Source organism: Ambystoma mexicanum, chromosome 4p (genome assembly GCF_040938575.1).
Source record: "Ambystoma mexicanum isolate Mex_15411 chromosome 4p, UKY_AmexF1_1, whole genome shotgun sequence".
Classification (NCBI taxonomy): Eukaryota; Metazoa; Chordata; class Amphibia; order Caudata; family Ambystomatidae; genus Ambystoma; species Ambystoma mexicanum.
In genome coordinates, this window is record NC_090927.1 from 70,185,753 (window position 1) to 70,200,378 (window position 14,626).

A 14,626-nucleotide genomic window follows, 5' to 3' on the forward strand; every position below is an offset into this window, starting at 1 on the left:
CCTGCCAGAACGAACACATACTCCTGGCCTCTCAACCATCACACCTACCGCTAGAAAGCAGCCATTACACGGATACTGCACGAGCTGCACACATACCGGGTGCTCACACGCACCTTTTGACTCTCTCTACTCTCTCAACTGACCTGAACTTCGGCTCCCAAGGGCGTTCAACCTACCAGCGCCTTCAGACCATACCAATGTTATATAAGGTGCTATATAAATGCAAAATAACAATATTACAAAAGAAGAGAAAAGGAATTATCACATCTCATGATAAATTCATCTACTTCGTTGTTACACTTCAGGCTTCCCCGCGGGCCTCCTTGCAGAATACGACTTCTTTACAAGCTCCTCTATGGACCAGATACAGGCTGCCATGGCGTCTGTACAAACTGCGACGGACTCCGGGTCAGCTGATACGTCTTGTACGTGGAAGACGTACGGCAAGACACGCCCCTCTTACGACTATAAAACCACCGTCTTCCAAGGGGCTTGTTGCTGCTAATTAGCGTTACAAGCTACACGTGGTTACGTCTGTTACTTCTTTGTGTCTTCCTACACGATTCCTCATCTGAACTCCTGGTTTTGACCTTTGCCTGACTATTGGATTGCCTTGTCGTCTCCTTTATTCCTGTCGTGCTCGTCTGGTTGTTTGACTCGGAACGTTACTGGATCCGGCTCCCTTCTGTCTCTTGCGGTACTTCATTCCAGGTTGCCGCTTCTGCACTCAGAACCAAAAGTAGAGACTTGCTGTCAACTATCTGGAACTTTTCTACACCTACTCGGGATACATGTGTGCTCAGATACATACTTAATTTGCAAACCCCATCTCTGCTATTTATCTCCACGACTTGTTTGGATATTTGTCTTCTGTTGGATTCTGGGACATTGAGTGACTATCTTGTGAGCTTGTCTTCAAGTGCATATAAACGCTTCCCTGAAACTGCACCAACCCGACACTAGTGCGACCCTCGTGCCGTCCGGGGCTAGTTCCCTATACTAACATCCTTGTTTGTTATTTTCTCCTGTCGATGTCTTCTGTTTCCTGGATCCCTTTCCTCAAAATATCCTTATTCAGGTTAGTTGTTACCAATTATATATATATATATATATAGTTGGGACCAATATTTAATTAGACCATTTCCACTCATTTTGTGTTATTCCTTGTAGATCCACCACGGGGAAGCTCCACTCCAATACCTATCTAGGTAGTTGCCCATTTAATTCAACTGTTCTAATTACTTGCCATAACCTCAACACTGTCTAATATCTTTGTATTCCTTTGCAGCATTGGTATTGTTGGTGTGTGTTCTCCCCGCTCTTTTATTCAATTGACACCTCTGTCTGTCCCAACTGAAACAGCAGAGAGGTACATTGTAGAAAAGAGCCCCTCTTCGAGGAAGCCTGAGTCTTGTACTCAGGGGAGCTGGGATGGAAGGCTGAATATCGATTCTTGTACCACCATCATCTCCAAGGTCACTCCTCTGCATCTTCGGCCTATTTCGGAGTGGTGAGTAACATTCGTAAAGCTAAGAAGTTCCTTTTCAATATGCTTGCACAAGCTAACCAACTCAAAGACAAGAGGTTTATGCGAACCTTGCATCAATTCGCCTTTTGGCATGTTACCTACTCCCAGCAACCGCCTCTGACCATGGGTAGGTGGTCTCTGTAAAGTTGTGTTCCCTCCATCCCTTCCAGAGACCTCGATGATAAGGGCAGGGGGCACGACTTTAGATTTTTCTTTCTCTAGGTGTGTGATCCTGGGCAAGTATAGAGGACTCAACTTAGCTGGGCCAACATTAATTTTCATACCTATTGTTCCCATTCACGAGTTATGGAATCCGGAGTACTGCCCCACATAAGACTCTGAAATTCTTTGCTATGCCCTGTTGAAATGCACTTCAGGTTACTAACGTAAATTGCGTGATTGCCAAAGATGTGCTTTTAGAAGCCCCATTCAGATGAGAAATGAAAGTACACACGTTTTACTGAAAAGAAAATGCAATTTTAATAAATGCGTTTTGTTCTAGCATAATTGGGTTCTCTTTATGTATGTTTGTTTTCCAATATTTTGTCTTTTGAGTCCTAGCCACATTGTTTTAGCAGTGCAGTTGTTTTTGCAACTTATTTGGTTGGGAGGTAGCTTGTTTTGGGCTTGTTTTAGAGAGACATTCAGCTTCTTTTTTATTCTTGACCTGGCAACACTGATGAAGAGCCACAGTCTGGCGTGAGTGAGCGTGGTGATCCCCCTGCCTCTGCTCGGTAGACACCAGTTTTACCTGTTTGCGCACAAAAGTGATGGGTGGAAGGTTTCAAATGAATCTTAACCACTGGCAATTGCTCTGGGCAACCTTCCACACCACTGTTTTTTAGCCCGTCTGCGCCATTGCAAAAGGGGACCAGCCATGTGCAAATCAGTCAGCAGCTGCTGCCACCGAAGGTAGCAGCCCAGCCCGAACTGCTAGGCCAGGTCCCCTCTGCACAGAAAATCAAACAACCCCAGAGTCTGCCGGGCCTAGAGACCCAAGCTCCTCCTCACTGATGACACCCAACAAGGCTGAAACATGTCTGGGAATGCTTGTGGTCTTGTGCAGAAGGGATGTGACCTAGCAGTTCGGGCTGGACTGCCCCTTTTGGGGTAGGACCAAGCCTGATTTGCATATGGTTTTTCCCCTTCTGTAATGGCTTGGCAGGCTGAAAAACGATGGTCTGGAGGGTTGCCCAGAGCTTTGCCCGTGGTTATGATTAATTCAAAACCTTCCAGCCATCACCTTTCTGTTTTGCCAAAGTCACCCCGAGTGGGACGGGTATGCCCAGACGTGGGTCCCGAGTCTGCCGGGCCTAGAGACCCAAGCTACTCCTAACTGATGACGCCCAACAAGGCTGAAACATGTCTGGGAATGCTTGTGGTCTCGTGCAGAAGTGATATGACCTAGCAGTTCGGGCAGGACTGCCCCTTTTGGGGTAGGACCAAGCCTGATTTGCATATGGTTTTTCCCCTTCTGTAATGGCTTGGCAGGCTGAAAAACGATGGTCTGGAGGGTTGCCCAAAGCTTTGCCCGTGGTTATGATTAATTCAAAACCTTCCAGCCATCACCTTTCTGTTTTGCCAAAGTTACCTGTTTGCGCATGCTCATAGGCAAACTACGTCCCGGAAACGCAGATGTGCGCATGCTCAAATGAAGAGCTACTGTCTGGCGTGAGTGAGCGTGGGGATCCCCTGCTCGGTAGACACCAGTCTTACCTGTTTGCGCATGCTCATAGATCGAGACGTGGATAGGCCTGTTACCGGAAACGCAGATGTGCGCATGTTCAGATGAGCAAGTTCTGCCTCGTGTGAGTGAGTGTGGTGATCCCCTGCCTCTGCTCGGTAGACACAGTCTTACCTATTTGCGCATGCTCATAGTCAAACCACGTCCCAGAAACGCAGATGTGCGCATGCTCAGATGAAGATCTACTGTCTGGCGTGAGTGAGCGTGGGGATCCCCTGCTCGGTAGACACCAGTCTTACCTGTTTGCGCATGCTCATAGATCGAGACGTGGATAGGCCTGTTACCGGAAACGCAGATGTGCGCATGTTCAGATGAGCAAGTTCTGCCTCGTGTGAGTGAGTGTGGTGATCCCCTGCCTCTGCTCGGTAGACACAGTCTTACCTGTTTGCGCATGCTCATAATCAAACCACGTCCCAGAAACGCAGATGTGCGCATGCTCAGATGAAGATCTACTGTCTGGCGTGAGTGAGCGTGGGGATCCCCTGCTCGGTAGACACCAGTCTTACCTGTGTGCGCATGCTCATAGATCGAGAGGGAGATAGGACTGGTACCGGAAACGCAGATGTACGCATGCTCAGAGGAAGAGCTTCTGTCTGGCGTGTGTGAAGTTGAACGTGGTGATCTGGTCTCTGCTCAGTAGACGGTGCTGCTCGCTCGCCTTGACAGGAACACACACTGGGGATCTTGAACAGGTAAACAAGCAATGTTTAAAGCAGGACACTATACACTGCTGCAGATCTTGTGTGGTGTCAGTGAGGCATTGTGTGGGCCGTGTACACAGCCTGGCAGGTTGGTACAGGGTCTGGCCCTGGTCTAGTGTGGAGGGCGGGGCATCTACCTGCAGACATGCGCAGTGCAGATCTGCAGGTGCTCCTCCAAGCCTGCATTTCTTCTTTGCATTCTGGGACTTGTATTCCCGAATTTACAATAGGAAACCCAAAACTGACACCACCAGAATGAAAAGAAACTCCTGCCCAAGGTTCTTTGGGCAAGCATTTAGGATGGGTCTCTCACCTTTAAACAGTGCGATATATTGAATGGGCACCTCACTCTTCGGAGCATAGTGTCACCCATTGCTGACTGAACGTACAGTTTAACTCTTAGTCATCTCAGTGACCCCATGTATATTAATGGCGTCAGTCTCTCATCTGGGAAGAACATTTCTCACTCCAGTTTTCTTGATCTATAGATCCATATTCATTCAATGTGTGTGCAGGGGTGATAACTTGTTTCTGAGGGAGCTCATTCTTTCATTCAGCAGAGATAAAGGGGTAACAACCCCCTGTATGTGGGATCAGAATAATTTTGCCCCATGGCCCCTCACTCCAGAATGAGTGAGCAGGTTTTAAGACCCTGCTGATTCTGCTATCCTACAGACTCGAGCCTTCTATCCCTTGCCCCATCACGGTTTACAACATCCTGAGCGGCAACTTATGGACAGCAGGCAGCTTGGGACATGCCTTTTTGCCAATTTAATTTAGCCAGACCTACTATTTAGACATTGGGAGAGTGAAGAAGCACTCAACATACAGTGCACAATCGCTAAGTGCTCGCCAAGTGATCTGGCTGTTGGGCTGCACGCTACACTGCTCCTCGCTTCGGGTGCCTGTTTTGGATTTGTTTCTCCTGTTGCCACTAGTCGCCAAGAGAAAGTTGGTTGACGCGCAACTTGAACATTGGACTTTTTGAGATCAACTGACACCGCCTACTAGAGCCACCCACCGCCACAGCCATCATCATGCCGCAAACTCTTCCGGTTTCCTCATAAACCGGGTGCTCGCCAAGTGATCTGGCTGTTGGGCTGCACGATACACTGCTCCTTGCAAGTCGCCAAGAGGAAGTTGGTCGACGCACAACTTGAACTTTTTGAGATCAAGTAATTTTTTGGACTGCGCTCTATATTGTATTGTGTTTGGTGCTTTTACTTGTGTTGGCTCTTGTGTGCTGCACAAAATACACTTCCAGGGTATTCACTTCGGTTTCTTTCTCCTCACTTCTCCCCTAGTGGACACCGCCCACCAGAGCAGCCCACTACCACGCCCATCATCCTGCCGCAAACTCTTCCGGTTTCCTCATAAACCGGGTGCACGTGCATCGTCAAGTGATCTGGCTGTTGGGCTGTTAGGGTGGTAAGTAAGCCTTAATCTATTACCTTGTTATTCTTTTCTTTAAGAGTGCAACCTAGAACCTATTCACTGAAGTCTGTTACTTTCACTCTTTGCCTTCCAACATTCTTACTTGGCTCAAACTTACGTGTACTGCCAAAAGTTTAAAATGGTAGGAAGTTTAAGGAGTGGAATGCGTCTACATGAAAAAAAAACCTGCGGCATACTTAACACCTCAGCCCTGATTCTATTGCACGACTCTTCTGGTATCGCTGAATCATTGCCACAACTTCATAATTCGCCGGAAATACCAGATGGAGAATTACAACCCCTCACAGTTACCAAGCCCCAATGATGGAGCCTAACAACAGCATGGCTCCTTATGCTAACCACTCTTTAGCTAGTAATCCACTTGCAAATAAAGAGTACACTGAGTTTAACGAGATTATTTTATCTACCACCCAACTAAAAGAACAAGAACTTGGTGTCATTGAAAACGAGCACTCTATTAAGTGGGATGTCTCACCTGGAACTTTACACACAGATGTATCGATTTTGGTGCCTAAAAGACTTACTAAAAGACTGGGAGAAGCGCTTTCGCATTGCTCTAAACCCCAGTTCTCCATTAGTACTTCTTCCCTCACAAATTGAACGAATTTGTCTTCATAATTTACAGGACAAGGAGGCTAATCTTGGGGCTGCATCGCATTTCACTCCTCAAGCTGGTGTGCATTCTACCAGCTCAACAACAAATTCACCACTAGACTTAAATGCGAGTATCATCCGCATTACTCATACCCAGACGTGACTGCATATGGAGAGCAAAACGAACAACCTAAAGAATCCCTAAATGAAGAGTCGCAAGTAAATCCTACACCCATGCATGAGCTGCCTTGCGAGATCGATAAAGAGCCCCCTTCTTTCCCAGTTATTTCTAGCCTGCTTAACTTACTAGACAGAGGACTTGATTTATCTAAGTTTCTTTAGAAAATGTCAACTACTGCTAGCTGAATTAATGTCCAAAGTGTGTAAGATAGAGGGCTTTTTGTCCGCTCAGGCTTACTATCATTCACAAAAAGCTAAACTGACGGATTTAGCAATCAAGAAAATAGTAAATCAGCCTGTCAGTGTTGTCAGCAATCAGTCTACTCCAACACAAGACGGTGATCTGAATGAGACTAACCAGGGATTTTCATATGCCAATGCTGTCACAATTGAAAATGGAACAAAGCAAAGAGGATATTACAACCTCAATTATCGATGCGATCAAGGTAAAGTCTCTTAAACTTGATGATGCTTTTCGTTACTTAATTTCTGAAAGGCATGCTATGGCGAAAAATCACCCGCACATAGCTGAGCATGCCGTGTCTACTACTGAAAAATACATATCTATGCCCGATAGTCCTTCACCCTTGGTGACTATTATTGAACATATCTCTTCTAAAGTGGATCATGCTTGTGCTCCAAATGCTGAATCAAAGGGTGCACATGAAGACTATATTCCAGACAATTATTTGTCAGACACCGATGATGACAAAAATCAACTTACCTTCTACCGTAAAATGCGGCATGCTCACTGGAGGGCACTCAAACGAAATAAAAAATCAAACAAAATCAAGTTCATGTTCTTAGCGAACAAGACATCAAACATACAAAAAGATGAAAAAAACGGTCTTTGTACAAACTCTTACTTTAATGGAGGGTGAGACACAAATTGATCTTAGGCAGTTAAACAAAGAGTCAAAGACGGCTCTTAATTTGGCCATCAGCGATTCAAAAGAAAATGTTACAAAACATAAGCCTCTGAGCTAGATCACTACAAATAATGCAACAAAATCTTCTTCTGAGATGCTCACAAATAGTTCAAGTGGTCAACTATTTAAATATTATCCTGTCATTAGCAAAAAGAAAACTAAAAATTTCAAAACCGCATCAGACTATCATGCAACAAGCAGCGGTCTTAATCAGCAAACTAAAATTCCAACTCCACTTGGAGTGACATGCATGCCTAGCAACACAGGGCAAGTAGTACACGAAATTCCACCTTTGGCAAATGCTCAATCAGCTAGTGATTTGCCCTACCTATCTCCGTGCCATTTGAGCTCACACGTATCTACTACCCTGCAGTCCAGAGACGCTCACTGCCAAGAGATGCAGGGTTCGTCCTTGGACCCCAGGGTTGCAGAGGCAGTTGACTCACATTTAGATACAGAAGAAATGGAGGAGCAGGAGCTTGATGAGAACTTTATGTATATTATGGGTTGGTCCAGTGATCTATTAATCAATGGACGGCAGCGTCTAACTAGATCGTTTCTATTCAGTAAATTTAGAGGCTGTCCACAACTTCGTACCTTGATCGCTGAAGACATAAAGTGGCTTCGCCTTGCTAACCACAACAACTATAGGATGACATGTGCTCCCTTCTCGCCAATCATACTCAGGATGTTGTGGGACCATAGAGAGCAACTTAGAACGCAGGGGCTCGCTATCTGTCTCTTTAGATCAAATGAAGAAGCAACCTTGTTTCTCGGAACAAATTGAAACTCCTGCACAGCCACTCCAACAAGGAGATGCCAACCTTAATCCTCCAGAATCAGAGGTTGAGTTGGTAAATCAGATGTCAACAGTGGTTGGATCTAAACCTAACATGGTTGGCTCCATTTTTATCAACAATAATTGAGATGACCAAAAACTCTAAACCATCCTAGCCGTGTGGCTTTTCGTGTAATATCTTGGAATTGCTGCGGGTTAAAATATTTCAAAACGTGGCTAAATACAATGCCCTGTGACGATTATCCTGCTGTAATTCTCCTGCAAGTAACAATGTGTTCTCATGTTTTTGACATAAACTGTTTCTCCTGCTTCTGTGTACCGGCAACAAAGCCATTTCTTGGGCGCCTGAGTGGTGGTCTAGCTATATTATTGAACAATGGCTATATTTATAAGGTTTCTGTGATTTGTTCTACAGCCTCAATGTTGGTACTTGAATACAAATGGTCAGGTGAACCTTTTTATGAGATGCTCATCATTTGTATATATCATAATCCAGCAAAACAAAGTTTTGATGCTCTCCTTGATGACATCGATAGGGTAATGGAATGTGCTTATCTAAAAAATCCTGACTTTCACATCATCTTGGGGGGTGATTTTAACTTTGTTGGTACAACTGCCATTGCTGTCAATGAACTTTCTAGAGGCTCCCTACGCCACCAGGAAGCAACCAAAAGAGGTAGCATATGGGAAAAGCACTTAATTGAATGGAATATTTATGTAGTACTTTTGACGAAGAAGTTTCATCAGGTACTTGGTCGAGGAGTAATCAAGAATCTTACATAGACTATTTTTTTTGTGTCATCTGAATTGCTATCGCTTACAGAGAGGGTAAGGGCACACAATTGTACCTTGAGCGATCATGTACCCATTGTGCTTTCTGTATTTCAGGAAAGCGCAATGTTGAAAACAAACTCCTCTTTACGTCTCATTGAAAACGATCCAGCACTTTGCTCTGTACGATGGAATCTGCGCAAATGCAAAGAATTTACTTTTTCTATAAATCAGCAAATTTGGAAAGCTCACTCCATCTTGCTCTGTAATAATACAATTAGAAAAGAATGGAATGACATCTTAATTCGGGATACCTTGTGTGCCTTTACGTCCCGTGAACAATCTACTAGCTCAGCTTTGCACTCTCAGAATCCTTCTATAGTAAGGATAATCAAAAATAAAAAGAATGACCTTAAAGTGCTAAACGTTCTGCTGTAGATTTCAGCTCTTATAAGCTTCAAATAAATTAATATAATATCACAATATCGTACTTTGACCAAAGTGACCAAACATCACTTACATAACTTGCAAAATCAAGCTGTGTTGTCTCTGTTATGTAAAAGGGACTCGTGCAAAATATGGTTGATTTTGAACGATAAACCTAAGACTAACCAAAATGCCCTGGCATCGTTCATTTCAGCTGATAATTGGCACAATTATATTGCTGACCAATTCAAATTGCCTCATACCTTTTTAACATATGATTCTGGTATCTCTAGGAAACTATGTAAAGACTCTATTAGATTCACTAGAGACCAGGAGGGTAATTCATAGAATTTCGCAGAAAAGTGTCGCAAGCGGCTGGCGCAGAGTGTCCGCGTGCGATTGTCTGCGCCAGGCACGTGCGCTAAAACCGATTTCCGCGCACAGCGTATTCATGGATTTTAGGCTCCCAAACCAGCCGTGGCGCAGAGAATCGCAGCGACCCTGCAGCAGCGCCAGTAACGCCCCCAAGAACGCCCTCGCGCAAGGAAAAGCCATCAAAATCGCTAAATCATCGCAAAGGGCTGCGCTAACCCTGGACCAGTTCACCGGGCTGGCAAACAGCAAACGCCAAGCGGGGAACGTGTATTTCAGGGGTGCGCGGGAAGTTCCACACGCGATTGGCCCCGTGCAAGCAGGGTACGTGTATCTCAGGGGTGCGCGGGAAGTTCCACACGCGATTGTCCCAGTGCGAGCAGGGTACGTGTATTCCATGGGTGCGCGGGAAGTTCCACACGCGAATGGGCCAGTGCGAGCAGGGTACGTGTATTCCATGGGTGCGCGGGAAGTTCCACACGCGATTTCATCAGGGTATGTGTATTTCAGGGGTGTGCGGGAAGTTCCACAGGCGATTGGCCCCGTGCGAGCAGGGTACGTGTATTTCAGGGGTGCACGGGAAGTTCCGCACGCGATTGGCCCCGTGCAAGCAGGGTACGTGTATTTCAGGGGTGCGCGGGAAGTTCCACACGTGATTGGCCCCGTGCAAGCAGGGTACGTGTATTTCAGGGGTGCGCGGGAAGTTCCACACGCGATTTCAGCAGGGTACGTGTATTCCAGGGGTGCGCGGGAAGTTCCATACGCGATTTCAGCAGGGTACGTGTATTCCAGGGGTGCGCGGGAAGTTCCACACGCGATTTCAGCAGGGTACGTGTATTTCAGGGGTTCTGGGGAGTACTACACGTGAATTGGCCGTGTGGGTCCTCCCAGGTGTACGCTCTACAACCTCCACGGCCCCTGCAGGCAGCCCACACCACGGGGGACTACCCTGCACCCCTGCTCATGTCCCGCAGGCAGCCCATCCACCATGGGCAGCCTCCACCAGGCCCCCACCCATGTCTCCCACCCACCCCCACCCCCCAGCCACCATGGGCAGGCCCCCACTCATGTCTCCCACCCACCCCCATGTGCACCCTCCACCAGGCCCCCACTCATGTCCCCCTGCACCCCCACCCCCCAGCAGTGCAGGGGCAGCACCACCAGGCCCCCACTCGTGTCCCCCTGCACCCCCCACCCCCCAGCATCCAGGGGCAGCCTCCACCAGGCCCCCACTCATGTCCCCCTGCACCCCCACCCCCCAGCAGTGCAGGGGGACATGAGTGGGGGCCGGGGTCAGCATCCAGGGGCACCCTCCACCAGGCCCCCACTCATGTCTCCCACCCCCCAGCATCCAGGGGCAGCACCACCAGGCCCCACTCATGTCTCCCACCCCCCACCACCCAGCATCCAGGGGCAGCCTCCACCAGGCCCCCACTCATGTCTCCCACCCACCCCCACCCCCCAGCAGTGCAGGGGAAGCACCACCAGGCCCCCACTCATGTCTCCCACCCACCCCCACCCCCCAGCCACCATGGGCAGCCCCCACCAGGTCCTCACAATCCCCAATCATGTGCGTTATGGTCAGCCTCCACAGCCAAAAAGCCCTACCAAGTAACCCATTCACCCACATGGAAATGGAAATGACATGTTACACCCCCAAAGTTCATAAAGCTAATGAACCCATGTCCATCACACACAATGGTTGCAATTGAATGGGAAAACACCCAACATGACATGCATGAAACCAATGAGATGATACCACACAGTGAAGTATGAAAACAAAATTGTATATTAAAAAAAAGAATGCAAAAGAAATGAAACAAACTACAATGGGAATGAAAAAAAGATAAGCTGCATGTCCGTTTAAAAAAATAAAACCACCAAATCCTAATCCAAAGAAATGTTGTCCAAAGTCAAATGAAAAATAAAATCAATCCAATGAACTATGTACAAAACATGCAAGGGTCTATGAGCCCAACTGAACAAAGGAAACCTACAAAAAACCCTAACTAAAATGCAACTATATACAAAAAGTGGAGCAGTGTCCGTCGACTCCAAATCATAAGAACAAACAAAGGAAACCTAAAACTAAAGAACTATATACAAAGGCGGCGGGCAAGTCCAGCGGCTCACTCCGTGGTGTTCCGGGCCAGGGCATCATCGAACTCCTGTTCGATGTCCCGGAGGCGGTCCTGTTCCATGGCCCCGAGGGTCCGCAGGGACGACGCCGTGTCCTCCTCCAACCCCCTGCGGATTGCCTCGAGGCACTCGGCCCGCCTCAGGGCCCTCCGCATGGAGTTCTCCGCCCTGACCATTGTGAGCCGCGCCTCTTCCGCCCGCCGCCGCTCCGCACCTATGGCGTGGCCCAACCACTGCCACACGGAAGACACTCTCTGTCCTGGGTCCTCCTGCCCTCCGGCCGATGCCTGCCCCTCCAATGTCGAAGGCCCCGAGCCTTCATGGCTCCCACCATGTTGTTGCTGCTGCTGCTCTGCCTCTGCCCGTGCACTGCCTCCTGCTGCCTGCACATCCTCCGCCAGCTGGGGTGCAGTCGTAGATGTGGCCACCCCTGCTGGACGTCCGACTCCCGACTGTGGCAGGGATGCCTCCTCCACCAGCCTGGCCGCACCGTCAGAGGCAGCACCACAGGGCACCCAGGTGACTGATGGGTGGGAAGATGGCACAGAGGATGACTGGCGCGTAGGGGGTCCAGTTGAGGAGGAGGTCGGAGCAAGCCCCATCAGACGGAGGAATCCGGCCTGGGTGACCTGTCCCAGCAGGCTGACGTGGTCAACGAGCCATTCGAGATGACGTGCAGTCTCTCCATGAAAAGACTGCAGGTCACCTTGCATGGCCCGTTGACGCAACGCCACACCAGCCAGGACAGGCTCAACCCGGACCTGGATGGCCACGTCCGCAGGCAGAGGAAGGCCAGTTGACGTCAGCTTATCCCCTGCCTGAAAACGGGTCTGGACGTAGGCATCCCTGCTGGTGCAAGATGATGCAGGGACAGGATTGCACACAGGCACCTCCGCGGCGGCCTGTGCTGCCTCCTGTCCTGCACTGCACCAGTGGGATCCCCACCTCCAGACCCGTCTCTGGTGCTTGCACGGCCTCCTCCTCCACCAAACCCCCCACCAACCTGGATGACTCCGTGCCATCTTCCCCTGTTGGGCCCTGTGGGGTCCCAGCTGCCCCTTCTGCTGCCGAGGAGTCCAACTCCAACCTCCGCCTCTTGGACCTCCCCCCGGCAGCTGCGGCCTGGGACGCGGCACCGGACTCCTCACTCCCCGACGAGATGACAACACGGGAGGGGAGCCGGGCCTTGCGTCTCCGGCTGGCGGTGGGATCCCCGCCGCTGTGCTCCACAGCACCTTCTCCGCCCTCTTCATCAGTTGACGCTGCAGACAGGGAGAAACAAAATACAGGCATCAGGGCACTGTACAATGGACACATACACACATGACAGTTGCACATGAGTGGCATTGGCAAACCTCAGACATGACATCACAATCCCCAGCACACATGTCATTACAACTCGCACACATGAGCCATACCACAGCCATATCGCAACTGCCACCACCATCCCTACACATACAACTGCATGAGCAGCCAAAGGAGAGCCAGACATCACATGCAACACAGGAAGTGCACCACACATGTACACACACCACCACACTTGCATGCATGTGTACACCTCTGCCAAGTGTCGCAGTGTTCAGACGGGCATCCATGTCACATCTGCCAATCAGGCTTCGAGATACCGCTGTCACATGCATCCATGTTGCATCACTGTTGCACCCTTGTCAAATACACACACATGCACATGTACACAGTGCTCATACATGCAGCCAAAAACAACATACATGCGTGACATCACGGACAGGTCTACTTACATACACATTCATCCAAACATGTGTGCACACACAACTGCATTTGGCATGCAAGCCTACACACACAAGCACCATCCATGTCTCACACATTACAGCCCTCGCATGTGTCAGCCCCACGGCCCTGTACACCCCCACCCATACTCCACCCCATACAAACAGATGTGCAACCTGCACACTACCGAATAATCACCACACGCAGTGCTCACAATCAGGATGCATGTACACTCACCGCTCGACTCCAGACGGGTCTGCTTCTCTAGGACCTGGACGTGGAGCGCTGGGGATATTCGTTCCAGGACCCTCATCTGTTCTTCCGACAAGTGGCCCCGGCGCCCCTTGGCATCCGCTGCCTTCAAGAGGCGCCGGGCCTTGTTCAGGGTCCTGGACCTGAAGTCCTCCCAGCGCTTCCTGACATGTTGTAAGTCCCGGTCTGCCACCCCCTCCGCGTTGATGGCAGTCACGATGTCAGTCCAGATCCGAGTCCGTCCTTCCTTGTCGGCGCAGGAACTTCCAAAGAGGGCATCATACTGCCCCAGGACTTGCTCCACCAGGACACCACCTTCGGTGGCACTGAAGCTGGTGCCCCTCTGCCTCTCTGGCCAGTGGTTGTCAGTGGTCACAGATGGTGTTTGCCCCGACATGACAACCACAGAGGCAGGAGTGGGTGGGCAACTGGGTCCTGGGGCTGGGCTGTGGAGCGATGGAATCCCAGTCGGGAGTCTTCAGTTCCAGCAGGGGTGGTCCCAGCAACAGCACCGCTGGCTGATGTGCAGGCAGCAAATGGCAGTGCACGTGGGCAGCAGGCAGTCAGGCAGCAGCAGATGGCAGGTGGGAGCGTGCTCGGGGCTCTGGGGGGCAGTAGTTCGGCCTTCTGGGCAGGAGCGTGGTCTTCCGTGTGCTTACGTGTGGCCAGCTTGATACGGAGTGATTTGGCACGTGAAAATCCTGCACGTCAGCGTGAAAATCAAGGAAAGGCCCTTAGCGCGTAAGCACGCATACGCGATTCTATTGGACCAAAGGCACTCAGCGCGTAAGCTGCATACACCAGGTCTTGAACATCATCACTGCACGCCCATCAGTCCCCAGGCACATATACCTGCCCAGAACACCTGCAGAAAGGCATGCTGCCGCCCTGGATTTTTACGGTGTGGCACGATTCCCCAAAGTGCTAGGTGCCATCGACTGCACCCATGTGGCTCTACGTCCCCCCCAGGGCATCAGAGCACATCTATAG

At 49.5% G+C, this 14,626-nt stretch overlaps 1 protein-coding gene across 1 annotated transcript in view; it reads left to right on the forward strand.

Annotated features, from left to right (window-relative positions):
• The first annotated feature begins 3,849 nt into the window (after nt 1–3,849).
• LOC138453006 (zinc finger protein 84-like) overlaps nt 3,850–14,626 on the forward strand; it is a 138,304-nt gene continuing 127,527 nt past the window's right edge. The window contains exons 1-2 of the mRNA XM_069605412.1: nt 3,850–3,964; nt 5,278–5,401. The gene's annotated coding sequence lies outside the window, so the exon portion shown is untranslated. The remainder of the gene's footprint in view (nt 3,965–5,277; nt 5,402–14,626) is intronic.